At 40.8% G+C, this 19,743-nt stretch overlaps 1 protein-coding gene across 11 annotated transcripts in view; it reads right to left on the bottom strand.

The window, feature by feature from the left end:
- ATXN1 (ataxin 1) overlaps positions 1 to 19,743 on the bottom strand; it is a 393,782-nt gene that overhangs the window by 285,802 nt on the left and 88,237 nt on the right. For all 11 annotated transcript variants that reach the window (XR_004959025.1, XR_004959022.1, XR_004959024.1 and 8 more), the window contains one exon: positions 11,405 to 11,530. The gene's annotated coding sequence lies outside the window, so the exon portion shown is untranslated. The remainder of the gene's footprint in view (positions 1 to 11,404; positions 11,531 to 19,743) is intronic.

Raw genomic sequence — 19,743 nt, 5'->3', positions numbered from 1 at the left:
TAGAATTTCCAAATATTAAAAGATGACTAGTGAAGTTTAGTCAAAATGGCCTGATGCTGAACCCAACTACTCTGGTAAAAAGTGCCTAATTGAAAAACATCTACTTTTTGGTTTTTTTAATCCTCACTCGAGGACATTTTTTGATATTTTGTTCAGATAGAGTGGAAGGGAGAGAAAGAAACATTGACGTGAAAGGGACACATCTAGTGGTAACCACCCACACGACCCAACCAGGGCTGGGGACAAACTGCAACCAAGGTACATGCCCTTTGCGGGAACCAAACCTGGGTCTCTCCAGACCGCTCTATCCCACTGAGCCAAACCGGCCAGGGCGAAAAACATCTACTTTTTGTAATTGTCAAGACAAGGTAATTAGCACTGAGTTTATCTGAAAAAAAATTGTAAATTGTACCTGAAGAATTAATTGTATATTTCTAAATTATTCTTTCTTTTCTTCTTATCATCTATAAATATCTATTAAGCTATATTATGTGCAGAAACATGAGCAATACAAGGTAACATAAGCTAATCTCACCCTCATGAACCATCCACAAAAATATCTACATAATAAAAAAATATATATCAATAAATGGTGCTAACACAGGGAGAAAGGGACATTCCCATTAGACCTCAATGAATAAGGAAGTCACCTTGTAGAGAAAGAATTTCATGCAGAATAATCAGCATGAAGAAAGGCATGGTTATTAAAATACCTAACATGTTTAGAAAGGAAAGACGTGTTGCGTGGAGAGATGGGAGGGATGGGAGATAAGATTTAAATGGTAAGTTGATAATGAATTCCTAGGGGTCCTGAATATCACGAAATGAAGATCACATTTTACCTTGTAGGGAAGGAAAATTGAACAAAATCCTTTCGATTTTTTCCCTTTAACTTCCTATTCATTCATTACTATGGAAAATACAGAAGGAGTATTTTTTTTTTTAAAGAAGTCCTAATCACTCTAGTAATATAAACATCCTCATTTTTGCTTTATTTACTTCTAGCCTTTGTTGACAGGCACACCTTTTCATTGTTACTTTGTACTCCATGTACAAAAACAATTTTGAAACACAGCCTACAAGTTTTATACCTAGCATTGTATTAGAAACACTTTTCCATACTTCTACATGCTATCAAGGTTTTTCAGGAATGGGAATAACTCAGCCACACCCTTTCTTTAGGAAAATAATTCTCAACAGAGTAGGATGAATGGAAAGAGTTAAAGCAAGTGGCTGCAGTAGTCCAGGCAAGTGATGCTCATGGCCTGGGACAGAACAAGGACAAGGACGTGGAAGAAAAGTGACTAGAATGAAGTATTTATCAGGTAAAACTAAAGCATGTCGTCAAGGGATGAACTACACAATGACTGGCTGATCCTGTCTCTCTAAACAAGGAACCCAGAAAGGGAGACAGGAGAATGACCATGTAGGTTTAGCCTCAAGTTGAAGGCACCAACATGCCATCCAAATGAAGCCCTCTGGGAGGAAGCTGGAAGTGATCTCGACTCAGAAGAAAGAGAAAGAGAGAGCAACGTTAGCCATTAGAGCAGAGTTGCCACGATGCTGTGATGTGGAGACGCCTTTGGGGAGAGCATGCTCAGTAACAAGCACTGGTGAGTTTCTTTCCGTTTTCACTCCAACAGTGTGCCAATGTGGCAGCTTAATTCTAATTTATTTTGATGCACAGCAAACACCTCCTTCAAAGCTCTCCAATTGTCTTCCAAGTAAACCTACATCTGTTTTGATGACGCTTGTTATAAGACAGTGCCCTGCATTTCCTGAACTGGTGCGGTTTTACTCACAGTTATACCAAACCACACAGCTCCTCTGAAGGACTGATGCAATTATTAGCCCGTGATAGCATCAGCAAGAACGGCGAGTTATAACACACTTCACAGAAGGCGGCCTGGTGCTGCTTCACGGCAGACGTAGGTGCATGGCGGGGATCTGACGCCTCTATGCTAGAAAGCACTTCAAGAGCTTTCTAATGATGGTCCTCAGGGATCTGCCTTCCCAACGCCATGCCTGGGATTTAGGTGACCAGTTGGAAATCCTGCAGTTCTCAAGGATGCCTTGTGGTAAAAAGTACAAGTGATACAGTTTCTAACCAGACAAATGCCCTTTTAGAACCAATTTTTCTCTTTGCCGACCACGGATGGCTACTTCAAAGGAAATAGTCCATGCATGGCTAAAGACTTCCAAGACAGCAATGCCAGCATCTGGTATTTTGCTAAAATTATGTGCTTTATAAGTTCTTTAATTTTGTCCCTCATTGCTCCTCTACCTGAAAGCCTTTAACAAAGGTTCAAAGACACTTCTACCAACAGCTGCACATCTCTCTTCCATAGCCTACAGCCTGTGCCCCCGCCTCCTGCCCCACAGAAGCAGTCCTCTCCCCTACCCATCGGACTGGAGGAAGCCACGCAAAGGAAAATGTACCCAGGTCTCCGTGAGGCACACATTCCAAAGCCTCTTCTGCCCTTAACACTGTTTTGGGAACCATGCTGATTTTCCTTCCTTTAGCGGAGAACATGAGAAAAAGCCTATTCCCAATCCACACCTTTCCGCTACCTCCCTTCATCAAATCCGAGGCAGACCCAGAAGATGCTTTCCCGTCACTGCGCATGAGCGCGCCTTTTAGCAAAACCTCAGTTCAGGGTCCGCACAACTTCTCTAAGGAAAGCTGTGAGGAAGCGAGAGTTAAAAAACAGTTGGGAAAAAAGGCAGAACGCACTTGGCCATGGTTACCTTAACAGCTAATCCATTTCCAGATTACCCCTCTTGCGGCTTTATAGGCTGGCCAGCTCCTGCAAGTTCTTGTCTGGTTTCTAACGTGAACTGTCACATCGGCTACCAGGGCTGCAGCCACCAGCAAGGGCATTCTGGAGCCACAACGCCCTGCAAGTGTCTTTAGCATCATCCAAGGCCAGGCTTGCCCTTGCTGGAGCAAGTGGGGGAGGGGAGGAGGGGGCCCAGCGTCACCACTCTAGTCTGCTAACCTCGGATTTAAATCCTGAATCTGCCACCGTGGGTGATTTATTTATTGATTGATTGATTGTTATGTTCATTATATTCCACAAATAAGTAAAATCATGTGGCATTTGTCTTTTTCTGTTTTGCTTGTTTCGCTTAGGATAATACTTTCCAGGTACCTCCATGTCATCTCAAAGAATAAGAGATCTTTGTTTCTTACAGTGGCGTAGTACTTCATTGTGTATATGTACCACTGCTTTTTTATCCATTTGTCTACTGATGGGCACTAGGCTGTTTCCAGATCTTAGCTATTGTAAATTGTGCTGCTATGAACATGGGAGTGCATATATTCTTTCCGATTGGTGTTTCAGGCTTCTTACGGTATATTCCTAGAAGTAGGATCACTGGGTCAAATGGAAGTTCAATTTTGAATTTTTTGAGGTGCCACCATATTGTTTTCCATAGTGGCAGCAACAGTCTGCATTCCCACAAGCTGTGTACTACAGTCCCCTTTTCTCCACACCCTCACCAACACTTGTTTGATGATTTGTTCATGGTGGCCATTCTGACAGGTGTGAGGTGATACCTCATTGTTGTTTTAATTTGCATCTCTCTGATGATTAGTTATGTTGAGCATTTCCTCATATGTCTCTTGGCCATTTGTATGTTCTGTTTGGAGAGGTGTCTCTTCAGCTCCTCTGCCCATTTTTTAATTGGGTCTTTTCTCTTCCTTTTGTTGAGTTGTATGAGTACTCTATATATTTAGAAAATCAACCCCTTATCTGATATATCATTGGCAAAGATGCTCTCCCATACAGTGGAATGCCTTTCCATTTTGATGGTTGTTTATTTTGCTGTGCAGAAGCTTTTTAGTTTGATGTAGTCCCATGTGTTCATTTTTTCCTTTGTTTCTGCTGCCTTAGGTGATGTATCAATGAAAATTCTGCTGCGTATGATGTCCAAAATTTTGTTGACTACAATTTCTTCTAGAATTTTTATGGATTCACGGGTCACATTTTGAGTTTATTTTTGTGTATGGTGTGAGTTGGTCTAGTTTCACTTTTTTGCATGTGGCTGTCCAATTTTCCCAACACCATTTATTAAAAAGGCTGCCTTTACTCCACTGTATCCTCTTGCCTCCTTTGTCAAATATTAATTGAGCATAATGTCTTGGGTCCATTTCTGTGTTCTCTGTTCTGTTCCCCTGGACTATATGCCTGTTCTTGTGCCAGTACCAGGCTGTTTTGATTACAGTAGCTTTGAAGAATAACCTGATATCTGGCATTGCAATCCCACCTACTTTGTCCTTCTTTTTCAAGATTGCTGGGGCTATTCGGGGTCTTTTTTGGTTGCATATAAACTTTTGAAGTATTTGTTCTAGTTCTGTAAAATATGTCATTGGTATTTTGATGGGCATTGCATTGAATCTAAAAATTGCTTCGGGTAATATGGACATTTTAATGATGTTAATCCTTCCAATCCATGAACAAGGTATGTGCTTCCACTTTTTTATGTCTTCCTCTATTTCTTTTTTCAATATCCTGTAGTTTTCTGCAAATAGGTCCATTACTTCTTTGGTTAAGTTTATTCCTAGGTATCTTAATTTTTTTGCCACAATGGTAAAGAGTTTTTCTCAGTTTCTCTTTCTGTGAGTTCATCATTGGTGTATAAGAATGCTGTCGATTTCGTGATGTTAATTTTGTATTCTGCTACTTTGCCAAATTCATTTATTAAGTCTAGTAGATTTTTGATGGAGTCTTTAGGATTTTCTATGTATAATATCATGTCATCTGAAAATAATGACAGTTTCACTTCCTCCTTTCCAATTTGGATCCCTTTTATTTTTTGTTCCTGTCTGATTGCTGTGGCTAAGATTTCCCCTACTATGTTAAATAAGGGTGGCAAAAGTGGACATCATTGTCTTGTTCCTGTTCTTAAGGGAAATGCCTTTAGTTTATGCCCACTGAGTATGATGTTGGTTGTAGGTCTTTCATATATGGCCTTCCTCTATTTCCACATTGGTGAGCGTTTTTATCAGAAACGGATGCTGGATTTTGTCAAATTCTTTTTCAGCACCTATTGATAGGATCATGTGGTTTGTATTCTTCATTTTATTTATGTAGTGTATCACATTTATTGATTGGCAAATATTGTACCAGCCTTGCATCCCTGGGATGAATCCCACTTGGTCATGGTGAATAATCTTTTTGATGTGTTGCTGGATTTTGTTCAGGATTTTGGCGTCTATGTTCATCAGGGATATTGGTCTGTAGTTTTCTTTCTCTGTAGTGCCTTTTTCTGGTTTTGGAATTAGAATTATGCTGGCTTCATAAAATGAGTTTGGAAGTCTTCCTTCTTCTTGAATTTTTTGAAATAGTTTGAGGAGAATGGGTGTTAGTTCTTTTTTGAATGTTTGGTAAAACTCCCCCATGAAGCCATCCAGGCCTGGGCTTTTGTTTGCTGGGAGAGTCTTGATTACCTCTTTAATTTCCGTAGTTGTTATTGGTCTGTTCAAGTTTTCTATCTCTTCCCAGTTCAGTTTTGGGAGACTATGTGTTTCTAGAAATTTGTCCATTTCACTTAGATTGTCGAATTTGTTGCCATATTATTGTTCATAGTAGTTGTTAACAATCTTTTGTATTTCTGTGGTGTCAGTTGTTCCTTCTCCTCTTTCATTTCTGATTTTGTGTATTTGAGTTCTCTCTCTTTGTTTCTTGGTGAGTCTAGCTAAGGGTACATCAATCTTGTTTATCTTTTCAAAAAACCAGCTCTTTGTTTCATTGATTCTTTGAATTGTTTTTTTTTTTTGTCTCTATGTCATTTATTTCTGCTCTGATCTTTACTAGTTCCTTCTTCTACTTGCTCTGGGGTTTTCTTTTTGTTTGCTTTCTAATTCTTTAAGTTGTGAGGTTAGATTGTCTATTAGAAATTTTTCTTGTTTCTTGAGGTAGACCTGTAGTGCTATGAACTTCCCTCTCAGAACTGCTTTCGCTGCATCCCATAGATTTTGTGTTGTTGTGTCTTCATTTTCATTGGTTTCCAGGAAGTTTTTAATTTCTTCCTTGATCTCCTCAGTAACCCCTTCATTGTTTAATAACATGCTATTTAGCCTCTCTGTGTTCAAATGTCTGCATGTTTTTGTTGCAGTTGATTTCTAGTTTCATGCTATTGTGATCTGAGAAGATGCTTGATATGATTTCAATCTTCTTGAACTTGGAGAGATTTAGTTTGTGTCCTATCATGTGGTCTATCTTTGAGAATGTCCCAGGTGCACTTGAGAAGAAAGTGAATTCTGTAGTTTTGGGGTGTAATTCTCTTTTTTTTTTTTTTTTTTTTTATCCTCACCCGAGGACATTTTTCCATTTTTTTTTGTTCAGGTAGAGTGGGAGGGAGAGAGAGGAACAGAGAGAGAGAGAAACATCGATGTGAAAGGAACACATCGAGTGGCTGCCACCCGCACAACCAACCAGGGCCGGGGACAAACTGCAACCGAGGTACGCGCCCTTAGCGGGAACCGAACCCGGGTCTCTCTGGACCGCAGGCCGACGCTCTAACCGCTGAGCCAAACCGGCCAGGGCGGGGTGTAATTCTCTATAGATAGCTATTAAATCCATTTGGTCTAGTGCTTCATTTATAGTCTCTGTTTCCTTGCTATTTTTTTGTCTAGAGGATCTATCCAGTGATGTCAGCGGAGTGTTGAAGTCCCTTGCTATGATTGTATTGCTGTCGATTTCTCCTTTGACGTCCTCCAGAAGATTTTTAATATATTTTGGTGCTCCTATATTGGGTGCATATATGTTTATCACAGTTTTATCTTCCTGTTGGATAGATTCTTTCAATATTATGTAGTGGCCTTCTTTGCCTCTAGTTATGGTCTTCATTTTGAAATCTATTTTATCAGATATGAGTATTGCTACCCCAGCTTTTTTCTTCATTTCCATTTGCTTGGAAGATTTTTTTCCAATCCCTTCACTTTCAACCTATGTGAGTCTTTTTGTTGTGAGGTGGGTCTCTTGTAAACAACATATAAATGAGTCATTCTTTCTTATCCAATCAGCTACTCTGTGTCTTTTTATTGGAACATTCAAGCCATTCACATTTAAGGTGATAACTGATATGTACTTATTGTCATTTTTGTTTAGTTTGGTTATATTTTTCTTCCTATTTCTTCTACTAATTACAGCAGTCCTTTTAACATTTCTTGCAGTGCTGGTTTGGTACTAATGTATTCCCTTAGCCTTTTTTTTGGTCCGGGAAGCTCTTTATTTGACCTTCTATTTTGAATGATAGCCTTGCTGGGTAGAGTAGTCTTGGATTCAGATCCTTGTTTTTCATGACCTTGATTACTTCATGCCATTCCCTTCTGGCCTGTAGTGTTTCTGTTGTGAAGTCAGCTGAGAGCCTTATGGGGTTTCCTTTGTAGGTAACCTATTGCTTATTTCTTGCTGCTTTTAGGATTCTCTCTTTGTCATCAATTTTTGGCATTTTAATTACTATGTGTCTTGGTGTGGGCCAGTTTGGGTTCTTCTTACTTGGGGCTCTCTGTGCTTCTTGAACTTGAATGCTTTCTTCCTTCACCAAATTAGGTAAGTTTTCTGTCACTATTTCTTCAAATATATTCTCTAACGCTTGCTCATTTTCTTTTTCTTCTGGGACTCCTATGATGTAAATATTATTTTGTTTCCAGTTGTCCCACAGTTCTCTTAAGTTGTCTTCCTGTTTTTTCATTGTTTTTTCCTTTTGGTTTTCTGATTGGTTGATTTTTTTCTACCCTGTCTTCTAATTCACTGATCCAGTCCTCAGCTTCCTCTACTCTGCTGTTTGGACCTTCCAATGTGTTCTTTATTTCTGATATGTCATTCTTCATTTCTTCTTGGTGGGTTTTAATATCCAATTGGTTGATTTTCAACATTTCTATGTCTTTACTCATGGTGTTGATGTCCTTACTCATACTCTTGAGCTTCCTCAAGATCATGGCTCTGAATTCTAGCTCTGTCAACTTGCTTAACTGCTCCACATTTATCTCATCTTCAGTAGAGGTCTCTAGTTCTTTCATTTGGCTTTTGTTTCTTTGTTTCACCATTTTGGCTATCACAGTGGGCTTTCGAGCCTGCCAAATTTTCCCTGTTGGTGTTGATGTTCTGCTGTTTGTGGCTCCCTCTCCTGGGTTTGGATGAGCGATGGAGGACCCACATTAAACACCACTGCCAAGTCTTACTTTCCTGGTTAGAGTTGCTAGCCTAGGAATGGTTCACTTATCCTCTATCTTTTTGCCTGGAGGCTATCAGTTGCAGTTATTTGAAGAGCCTTGGGTTCTTAGTTGAATGAATAACTCCCTCAGGTGCTCAGCTAAGGGGATTTCCCGAGGGTGTGGCAGATGCTGGTTGTTAATGATCCTCAATTTGCATTTAAATGGCCCACCTGGGTGGGGTTGAATCTCTGAAGGAGGGGCCGCCACCTCTCCCCAGAGTCCTGGGAAGAAGTAAGATGGCCACCATCCTGCGTGGCTGCACTCAGCAAAAGCTCTGAGCACCATTCAAATCCCGAGTATCCCCACACAGCTCCAGTCCAGTCTGCCCTCCCTCTGCCGGAGCCCAAGGTGAGTGGCTGTGGCTGTTTCAGCCTCTGTCCCTGGTCTGCGCCATGGAGCCACTTGGGAGTGTAACCCGAGGGCGCTGCTCCCAGCTGAGGCCACTGCCGAGCTGCCGACCGTGGGCTCCCAGCCCCGGTCTCGTGCCTCCGCAATCCTACCAGGATCGAGTCAGTGTCCCTGGTTATATGATCCTTGCAAGCTGCTTTTCTGTTGCTTTTGTCTTTATTTTAGTTGTAATTCCAGTTTGGTCCTGGGAGACAGTCTGTGCAGCTTCCATTCACTCCACCGCCATTCTGGAATCTCCACCGTGGGTGTTTTGATGGATCTACTGCAGCTTAACTTTATCCCTTTCAGCAATGGGACCACTCTCCTGCCACCTAAACTGACCACCCATTAGCCCTAACAGCTGAAAGAAATATCAGTCAAAATAAACTGCCAAGGGCAGCAGGTGTGGTTTTGGGAGCTAAGGATAGAGATCCGGGGTTACCACAGCACTGCCCATCCTCAGCCCTCCCTCCCGTCCTGTTGCCCCAGGGCAGGTCCCTGCATCTGCTCCCTGCTGTATTAGTCTTAGGCAGGGCTGCACTATGACTAAGGACAGTCAGAGTGTGTGGGTGAAGAGACAGACATAAAAAAGCCTTGGACCTGGGGGGATATGACACATTCAGACAAAATGGGGTTTTGAAGGGTCCAGAGAAAATGCCGAGCTCACATCCTGAAAGGTGAGGCAATCAAAAAGTGAATGTAGCCATCATGGTTTGATGCTGCTCAGATCAACAAGCAAAGATTTCCTGGGCACCTACGACGTGCTGAGACCTAGCCCTGTGCTTCTGGTGAGGAAGCAAAGAGGAGGGTGAAGAAGTAGACTCAGACAGTTGTTAGCAAACCTCATGGTGCAGCAGAGGTATTACAGAGGTATTTGTGGTGAGTTTCTTGGGCTCCGTATCCCCAGCAGCTCTGACTCATCAAGCCTGGTGTTGCTGAATCTGCAGCTTTACTATGTCTGTCCAGGTGATTCTGATCAGGAAGTCCTGGAGCTAGAACACTTTTGAGAAACACTGGGCTGTGATCTGACTCCTGCCCTCGAGCGGTCTGCAACCCAGATGGGGTGATGGCGACCACCCAAAAAGCAATGCAGAGCCACACATTTTTGTATGATGCTAGCTCTACATGTTATAGGCACTCATAAATAGAGGTGGGCGGTGAAGTAGTGAGTATTCAGGGAAAACTGTGAACAAAAGCTGTGCTCAGTAGTCAGGCAGAACCTGGAAAGAGGGGACAACCCCACACAGCCATCTTAACCGAACTTCCTGATTCAGCATGCCAAGGTGGCTACACCATACGGCCTAAATGAAGATGAAGACATGGGATAGAAAACCACTACTGAACAGGGTAGACAGGCTTCATATGTTGATTGCAGGGAGGATAGTGTCACCAGGAGAATCATAAAACTGGCATTTCCAGATAACACTGTTTGCATTTTCATTCTGCCGCATTCATGTGGTTTCCTGCACTTCATAATTTAACATTTGTAAGAGAAAAAAAAAATGCTGTTATGAAACCCAAATAATGCACCACTCTGAGGCAGACAGCCAGCTGCTAACAAGAGTAACATCTGAGCGTCATTTAAAGTGTCATTCACAGCTCTGCTTCAGAAAGGGGATGTTTAGTAAGAAAGGAAAATAAATCCTGATCAATGTAAACCAAGGTCTGGGTTCTGTGGGGTCGAAGGACTGGCAGGCAACCCGTAACACGGTGAGAGCAGACACAGAGGGAGAAAGTTAGATCCCTGACAAAAAAGAACCATAATTCAAAACAAGCCTATCTCATGTATTCAAATATTATATTCATATAACACTGTGCTACAAGGAATAAATTATTAACCACAGAAGTAAAAGGCCTGCTTGACCAAAGGGCTGTTCCCAAGACCAGTGCCAGCAAGCAGAAGGGCCCCCCAGGGGTCTGACCCTTTCCTCCACACTGGTTGATCTAATAAGCCTTCCTGCAAATGATGACCTGCTAGGAGCACACCATAAATTTTGTTGAGCCAAAAAAAAAAGTATAATTATTTAATTAATTTCATGAGAGTGGACTGTTACATTTTTAAATTTGCATAAGACCATGGTGATCATGGAGGCATGTCCTCATGTTTCTAGAGGTGATTCATTCATTCCAAGGGATGAACAATTTGTCCGAGGTCACCAAAATAGGTGGGCAGCACTGAGCTTCCATCTGAGGATTCTGTTTCCAAAAAATACAATGAGCTAGGCTGATAAAGCTTTCTTGGAAGTCCACATTATTTTGGTATGTAGTTTGAAATTGTTTATTTATAGCTCAGGGTATTTCAATTTCACCCCAAGACTGTCATTCAGGGCCCATGTTTAGTGAAAAGGTGCTCAGCAAACATTTGTTGAACAGGACTTGGAAGTTCCCAATGCCACTCACCTTTGCCCATCCCAATGCTTCACCACAGGGTCACAAACTTGCCATCAAATTAATCTGAGATCTTATGCTCTCCGCGAAAATGAAGTGTCTGGAAATGTAGTTTGCTTGTTGTGTGTGTCCTTAGTTGCTTGTTTATTTGTTTTTTTCTCTTTTAGGTCTTTTTCTAATGACAAACGCATTCTACTCAGAGCCTATTCTTCTGCACATGGGAGAAACAAACACAACTAAGTAAAGTCTGTTGCTCTCCATCACGAGAACAGTTTTCTCACACATGCTGTTGCTTGGGTTGTAGAGAAATGGCCATGCACTTCAATAAGTTGTCCTGGGACACCAAATAAATAATGATGGATGAAATTTAAGGCTAATGAATGCCAAGGCCTTCGGACGACTTACCCCAAACCACTTGTGTTTCAAGACCATCCGTGCGCGCTGAGGTCCACGCTTTCTCCCTTGCTCATGGTCTGCAGCAGCACCACTGCGGAGGCCTCAGAATAAAGCCCTTCATTTCGCTCCAGCACGCTGCAGAAAGAAAACAAAACACCGACTCAGAATGAAAATGCCTCTTGAAGCAGTTAGTTGACATCCAGGGGGAAATCCCTGGCTTTTGTCAGATGTATATATTTTATGACCTCAAACAAGCATATTAATTACCAGAACGAAGCTATCACACAACTGATCTACATATGGTACCCTAAAATACTGGAGGGGGTGGGGAGGAAAGAAGAAACAGAGCACCTCTGGGTAGGTACTGCACCTTGAAAATTAAATACACACCAGTGGCATTGTGCCTGCAAATTTCCAAGTTTACTAACTGAAATAAGTAAATAAGGAAGGATTCATTATGTTTAAATAATTAAAGATTCTGAAATGCAGTTTATCGAGGGTAGAAAGTAGAAAAAGTTTTGTTTCAAATTAAAACCCATCTGATTCTGCCCATTAAACTCACTGATTGAACTGTTATGAACATTTTTAAATAAGATGCTGTTGGGATTGAGCAAAACAAATACAGTGTAAGAGAGAAAACATTTTCCACTTTGCACTACAAACAAGTAATTGATGGGTTTTTGTTCTGACTCTCAATAAATCTTGATAAAAAGTTTCTCCACCCAAGTTGGAAAACAGCATGTACTTAAAACGCTGAATATGAAATGAACGGTTAAAATATGCATGCCACTTTACCCCCACCCAAAGCAGCTGGGAAAGCCTACACATTCGAACTGTGTGTGACAAGGTCGCCCTGGAAAGTTCTCTTCTGCCTGTGAGCTTAAAAACTCTCACTTGTCACTGCATGTTGTTCTAGCTTCTTCTGATGCTTAGTCAAACCCACCCCACTGTTTGTTTTTTTGACAATGGCCATTTGAGAGCCTGGAACGGGTCTCCAAAAGATGTCTGCATCCTTTGCAGCCTTTGATGAGCTCTTCCTCCTCTATTTTGAAAGCCCACGGGAAGGCTGTCAACCAGCTCTCAAACTACGGGACTGCTTCCTACTTTAACTCTAAACGCTGTGCATCTCCAAAGGTCCCGAGGTAATCGCCAAAGATCTCACCATCAAACAACCTAGTTGTGAGAGCGGGTATACTTTTATGCCTTGCTCGGTTGCTGTGTGAATGACTAATTCCTTGAAAGACTTCTGAAGCTACTACTTTATAGAATACTCAACATGTCTGAAAAGGACTTTGGGGGGTTGTATATATCCGTGGTTAGGTTCATGGAGGCACTTAAAACTTTGGAGGAGGAGAAAGCTGCTCTTGGTGAATTTCAACAAGTGAGTTGAGATTAAGACCAATGTGTTTTCAGTCTTGCTGAAAGAGCAACTGCCTGAAAATGGCCATCTTTTTTATTTTCTTGATGCTATCAATACTCACTGAAAGTGGGGTTGTAACGATTTTATTAGTTTTCTGAGCACTTTTCATGAAATGTAACTCAGCTCCCAGTCAAATGTGTAACAGTAACATATTGATATGAATCAACATGAGCCAGGAAGTTCAAAGCATGACAAATTGCCTTTAGCTTACCGTTCTGGTAAAAACAGAATGTGGAGAGAGAAGGACGGTTTAAGCAAGCCCACTTTGAGTTACTGGCTGGTCTCAATCTTGTTTTATTAAAATAAATTGCTGCATTTTCTTATATGTTACCAGTTCTATACCTTGATATTCTAGAATAGGAAGGATCTTTGTCATCTAGTTCAAAATTCTTCTGCAAATAAAGCTGCTGGCCCAGAGAGGTTGATGGACCTCTTCAAGTCACACAGCAAGTTAATTTATGCTTTGACTAGACTCTGGGTTTAATCGTTCATGCCCATTGACTCTTACTGGACATAATGTTGTTGAACAGAATGGAATGTGGTGTTGGTTCAGAAAGTTTACCAGAAGCACAATACTTTTCATAGTACTGAAAATTCTTTTCTGTTTTGTTTTTGCCCTAAAGAGAGAAATTCATTTTTGGATGATATTCTTGTCACCAAGTGGAGCAAAATCTAGCTGGAAGAGGCAGAATGGTTCCATTATTAGCTCAGGGCCCTCCACTGGCTGCCAAAGTCTGATGCCCAGAGGGGCAAGGCTTACACTATTTGTAGAAGAGAAAAAAAGGAAAAAAATTTTATATATATATATATATATATATATATATATATATATATATATATCTCCATCTAAGTGACAGGATTTTCCATTCTTATCCCTGTAGAGGTGAAGGAGTTGGAAGTGATTTGTATTGTGATTTATAACTGACCCTCGATTACACATAGTCCCACAAGAGTGAGACAATTTTTATGGAAAGGAAACCACTGAAAATTCTACATTTTCAGCAAGAGTTGCAATGTATTTCCCTTCTTCAGCAAACTTTTCAGCAGTGCTAATAACCGACAAAACAAGCGCGCTTGAGTTGACTCTCCTTTGCCTACCCAAAAGTAATAAATAGAGATGAGACCAAAAGTCCAGAAAGGAGAAATGAACACCAGGGGCCTAGAACATTCACAGAGAATCCTGGATGCTGAAAGTTACTATAGGAACAAGGATTTCTCTGCAGAAAGTGCTCCCAGCACCGTTTAAATGAACAATGGCCCATGTGCATCCACACTTAACTTCTTAACCTGCCACAGATCTCTAGTTCTTCTATTTTGATATCCCGAATAGACTACCATCTATACTCAACTGTCAGAAAAGATGGAACGGTGGCTTCCTGCTGTCTGAAGAGTAAACTCAGTCTGGTTTTTTAATTTCAGTCTGGTCACCTGGCTGACTTATCTAGGAGCGAACTTGCAGAGCAAACGCAAATGCTCTAACAAGTATTCCTACAGACCGGCGCTCCTTTCGCACATGTAAAGAGTTCTCCCTAAAATTGCCCAGTGGTTTTTAAAACAACAAAATATTGAAGAAAACACCTGCAGTGATTTCTGCTTGAATTTTTAAATGATAAAGGAAACTTTTATAAGCATTTCTGTCATCATTTTCTGAAGTTATAAGCAGCAGCAGCAGCAGCAGCAGCAAGCAAAGTTGCAACAGAAACTCAGTAGAGTCAAACAATATTAAGTTTTTAAGTAGAAACCGGCAGGACCAAAACCTAAAAAGAAAAAAAAAACAAAAAACCTTTTGAAGTATATAAAATACAATGACTACTGTCCCTTTAATTATTATAATAAATTAAGACTTTCCCATTCTTTGCTTGACAGACGTGCGAAGCACAGAAAGCGAAAGAAAGGATCCCTGCACTTCTACCCAGAGACAAATATAGAATGGCACTGCTGTCAGAAAGGCACTTGCTGGCTGTTTCAGCACCTGGTTTAGTGGGAGGGGAAGCCCGTCCATGAGCAGGGACACGTTCTTTGCCCATTCTGTGGCGTGCTGCGGCTTTAATCGTTAGGACTGTGCTCACGACTAATGGAAACCAAAGGGCTGGAAAGAAAAAAATCATAAAGAAAAATACAACAAAATCCACTGCCATTTATAAATCTTTCTGTTACAAGAAGCAACTGTGTTTTATAAAGGCATCTGAGGCACACTAAAGGTATTTTTTTACCATTTAAAAATACCAAACAGTAGTAATAGCTCCACTGCCAGGCTGCTAGGACTTAACCTGCAATTTGGGCAATCAGTGTGGGATGGGATCACTTTGTTTTATGACACAGGAGCAGATGCTACTCATTAACACACAGAAATGTCCAAAACAGAGTTTTTTTAAACATATGAGTTTGGAAACATAAGTAAAAACAGCTTTGAAGACTGTAAGCAAAATAGTATAATATGATGAAATGTGAGTGTTTTTCTTTTTCTTTATATTATTATTATTTTTTAATCCTCACCCAAGGATATTTTTCCATTGATTTTCAGATGAAGTGGGAGGGAGGGAGGAGGAGTGAGAGACAGAGAGAGAGAGAGAGAGAGAGAGAGAAACTTCACTGTGAGAGAGACACGCCTATTAATTGCCTCCCACACGATCCCAACCAGGGCTGGGGATCAAATTGCAACCAAGGTAATGCCCTTGACTGGAATTGAACCTGCGACTCTTTGGTCTGTAGGCCAACGCTCCAACTTCTGAGCCAAACCGGTCAGGGCATGAGTGGTTTTCCTTTTAAAAAGAGAGTTAGGCCCTGGCCGGTTTGGCTCAGTGGTTAGAGCGTCGGCCTGCAGTCCAGAGAGTCCCGGTTTCGGTTCCCGCTGAGGCCTTGTACCTTGGTTGCAGTTTGTCCCCAGCCCTGGTTGGGTCGTGCGGATGGTAACCATTTGATGTGTCCCTTTCAAGTCGATGTTTCTCTCTCTCTCTCTCTGTCTCTCCCCCTCCCACTCAATCTGAACAAAAACTAGAAAAATGTCCTCGGGTGAGGATAGAAAAATAATAAAAGAAAAATTAAAAAGAGAGTTAGGTTAGGTGGTAAACATTTATGGGCCATCCTCTAAATAAAGCATGGGTTTGAAGCAAAGCATCTGCTAAACCTTGCTTTTTATTTTTGAAAACTAGGGAGAGAGCAGTATATACCATATATTAGCCAGTGCAGTCCATGGGTTGCTACAGTCCACGGTGGAACACATTATGCTAAGATAAAAGGAGGATTAAAAAGGTGGAAATAAACTTAGGAAACACTTTTAAAGGCCGTTGATTTGTTGATACGTATTGCAAACCTCTAAGAGAAAAGAAAGCATACCTTCTGGCCCAAAATATATTTGACCACGCAACAGTTTTCCAAAGAAATAAGCAACCATGCATTGACCAGAATACACCCTGGCAAACAATACACTAAGCCGGTGGGTCTCAAACTTCTTCATCCTAAAAGGTATTGAGAGCCCCAAAGAGCTTTTAATTAAGTGGACTATATTTAACATTATTTATTGTATTAGAAATTAAAACTGAGAATTTAAAAATATGTATTAATTCATTTCGTGCAAATAATAATTATGCCCACTGCATGGTACATAAAATGGCATGTCTTTATGAAAAAAAAAATGACTACGTTTTTCAAAACAGAAAGGTTAGTGAGAAAAATGACACAGATTTACATTTTCGCAAATGTCTTTCATGTCTGGCTTAATAGAAAACAGTTACATTCTCAAATGTGTTTCTAAATTCAATTTGCTGTGATGTGTTGTTTGAAGTATCGGGAGAATATCCTAATTGTGGCTATTCTTTCTTATCACACCAAAACTTGACAAGTGGTAGTTTCTTAAAGGACAGGGCAATTTGGAATCCGAAACATATCAATGAACCCTTTGTGAGCTTTTACAGTAAAATGCACTGATGTATCTTGCACTTTGGATGAGTTTTTCTTACCAGGCATGACTGTCGCACCAGGCATGGGTCACTTGGAAAATAATACTCGTTCACTAAGTTATGCAGATTTTCCAAATGAAGACACTTTTCATTATACACATCATTTAGCCTTTGAAAAACTCCACTACATACTTGTGGAAGAATGGGAATTAAATAGGTAGATAATGTCTCTGTACTATTATAAAAATAGGTTTGACCTTGCAGACCACTCCTCGCCTGCTGCAGAAGTCTTGGGGGTTCTCAGAGTGAGAACTGCTGACTAAGACCTTCTAAATTCTGAAGATCCCTCCCAGAAGTAAAAGCACAGAATTGAACTTCCGTCTTGCCCTTGGCTTTTGCAAGTCTGCTAGCTCTCTAGTGACCTTTAGGTCCAACCCATCAAGGGCTGTTTATCCAGGTTGGCCATGGCCATGACATACACCATGAGGGGACAATAGGACAGGGTTATCTGTGAAGAAAACATCTGCTGACTTGGATTCTATCAGGTAAGAATCTGTGAAAGGTGCATGTTTTAGATTTCTTTAGCAAATACTTTCTTCCAACCCAGGCTTTAATAATCTCGTAAGGATTTGTTTTAACTAAAGACAATGAACTTTGTAAGTACCCTGACAGAACTTCAAAAAGACCTGTTTCACGAAATCAGTTAATGAAATAACATAGTTATAAACCACTAATTACTTAAGAACTAAAAAGAAATACTAAACAACAGTGATTAACTGTAAGTATTAATGTACACATGCAATAATGTAATAATAACAGCTAATATTTGAGCATTAATCCATCAAATTACATTATCTCCCTTAGCCTTACGAACATCCCAGGTGGTGGACACTTTCATTATACTATTTTTAATGAATGAAGAAATGGAGGTGGGTGAAACTAAATTAACATATTCAAGTGGTTAAATAACTAACATGTTCAGAACTCCAACTTCTATTTGTCTGACACCAAAGGTTCTCACTTAATAACTCACTATGCTGCCTTATTTCCAATGAACAGTTTTGAACTTCACTGACCTTGAGTCTTCCTCTGATGTTTACAGTAGCCCCCCCCCCCCCTTTATCCACAGGGGATACATTCTAAGACCCATAGTGGATGCTTGAAACCATGGATAGGACCAAATCCTACATATATCATATTTTCTCCTGTACATACATATTTATGATAATTTAGTTTCTAAATTAGGCACAGTAAGAGATTAACAATAACCAATAATTAAATAGAACAATTTTGAGACTATATTGCAATAAAAGTTATATGGCCCTGGCCGGTGTGGCTCAGTTGGTTGGAGCATCATCCTGTGCACCTAAGGGTTTGATTCCAGGTCAGGGCACATATCCAGGTTGCAGGTCATGGCCCATACAGGAGGCAACGCGCATTTCTCTCTCTCTCTCTCTCTCCCCCTAGAATCAATGGATAAAAAGTTATATAACTATGGTTTCTTTCTCTCAAAATACCTTATTGTACTATACTCACCCTTCTTGTGATGATCTGAAATGATAAAATGCCAAACCTGCCCTGAATCTGTATAATCATCCCTTTCTTGCAGTAAATGGCTCGGTGTCACTCATTTCAGGGATCCCTTACTGAAGTCTTCCACCTACAAATTAATCACTTTTTCCATCTTAACTAAGCCCTTAGCACACACTGTGGCCATTAGATTTGCAGTCTGAGGTGCGACAGCAAAACTCACAGCAATATCTTTTTCCTTCTTCACAATTTCACGAATAGATTTGTTCTTAACTGTAGATCTTAGCAACCTCAGCATATGATTTTTTTTCTTTTCTTAAGTTGAGAACTTTCACTTTCTACTGAAAAGAAGCACTTTATGGCTTCTCTTTGGTACATCCAAATTGCTAGCACCACTAATCTTGGGCTTTGGGGTCACTGTGAAGTGAAGGGTGACTTGAACATAAGCACTGGGGTACCTCAACATGGATCGGATAACCTAGTCAGCCACTAAGTGACTAACGGGGGCGGGGGAGATTCCAGATCTGGAGACACTGGACAAAGGGGTGCCTCATGTCCAGGGCAGGACACGAAAAGACAGTGAGGGAGCTCACCACAACCTACTCAGAATGCCCAGCAACTTAAAATTTAGAAATTATTTATTTCTGGAATTTTCAATTTAATATTTGCCATTCACGATTGACCCCAAGTAACTGAAACCACAGAAATCAAAACCGTGGATAAGCGGAGAATGACTATATTCCAGAAATCATGAAATATCCTCTTTGCTTTCTGGCTGCAAAGCGAGGAGCTATGTAGTGAATTAGTTCAGAGCCCACCTAGTAAATGTCCATGCAGGAAGAGTCTCTTCCCTCCCCAACGCAGACTGAAAAGGAAGTCTCTCTCAAAAGCTACATTTGCTGGGTGCTAGAAGAAGTCCAATCTTTTGATTCTGAAAAGCTCATGGGGTAGGATTTTTACCCATCTTTTCCATCAGTCCTAGATTAAACAAAATGAGCAGTGTAATTTAAGCAGAAGTTTGAGATATTTTTAAAGAGAACAGTAGTCTATACTGCAATCAGTGGTGTTCCCTGGGAAAGAGGCTCCATGACAGTTTATGTGACTTTCTCAGAGTAGAAAGAATGCGGTCCCTTCAATGTGAACTGATTTTAGAAAAAACAAGACGGGTCTGGGGTACACCCAGAAATTCATTCATTATGCTCAGTACTTTTTAATTTTTATTTTATTATTATTATTTTTTCAATCCTCACTCGAGGATATTTTTTTTCCCATTCATCTTTAGATAGAGTGGAAGGGAGGGAGGGTTGGGGTGGGGGGAACATCAGTGTGAGAGAGACACATCGACTGGCTGCCACCCACATGACCCCGACCACGGCCAGGGAAGAACCGCAACCAAGGTACGTGCCCTTGGCCGGAATCGAACGCGCGACTCTTTGGTCCACGGACCGTCGCTCTAACTGCTGAGCCAAACCGGCCAGGGCTCAGCCATGTTTAATGAC

This window comes from Molossus molossus, unplaced genomic scaffold (assembly GCF_014108415.1).
Source record: "Molossus molossus isolate mMolMol1 unplaced genomic scaffold, mMolMol1.p scaffold_m16_p_12, whole genome shotgun sequence".
Lineage (NCBI taxonomy): Eukaryota > Metazoa > Chordata > Mammalia > Chiroptera > Molossidae > Molossus > Molossus molossus.
The sequence above is the reverse complement of the archived record's forward strand: the minus strand, read 5'-3'. Positions and strand labels throughout refer to the sequence as shown.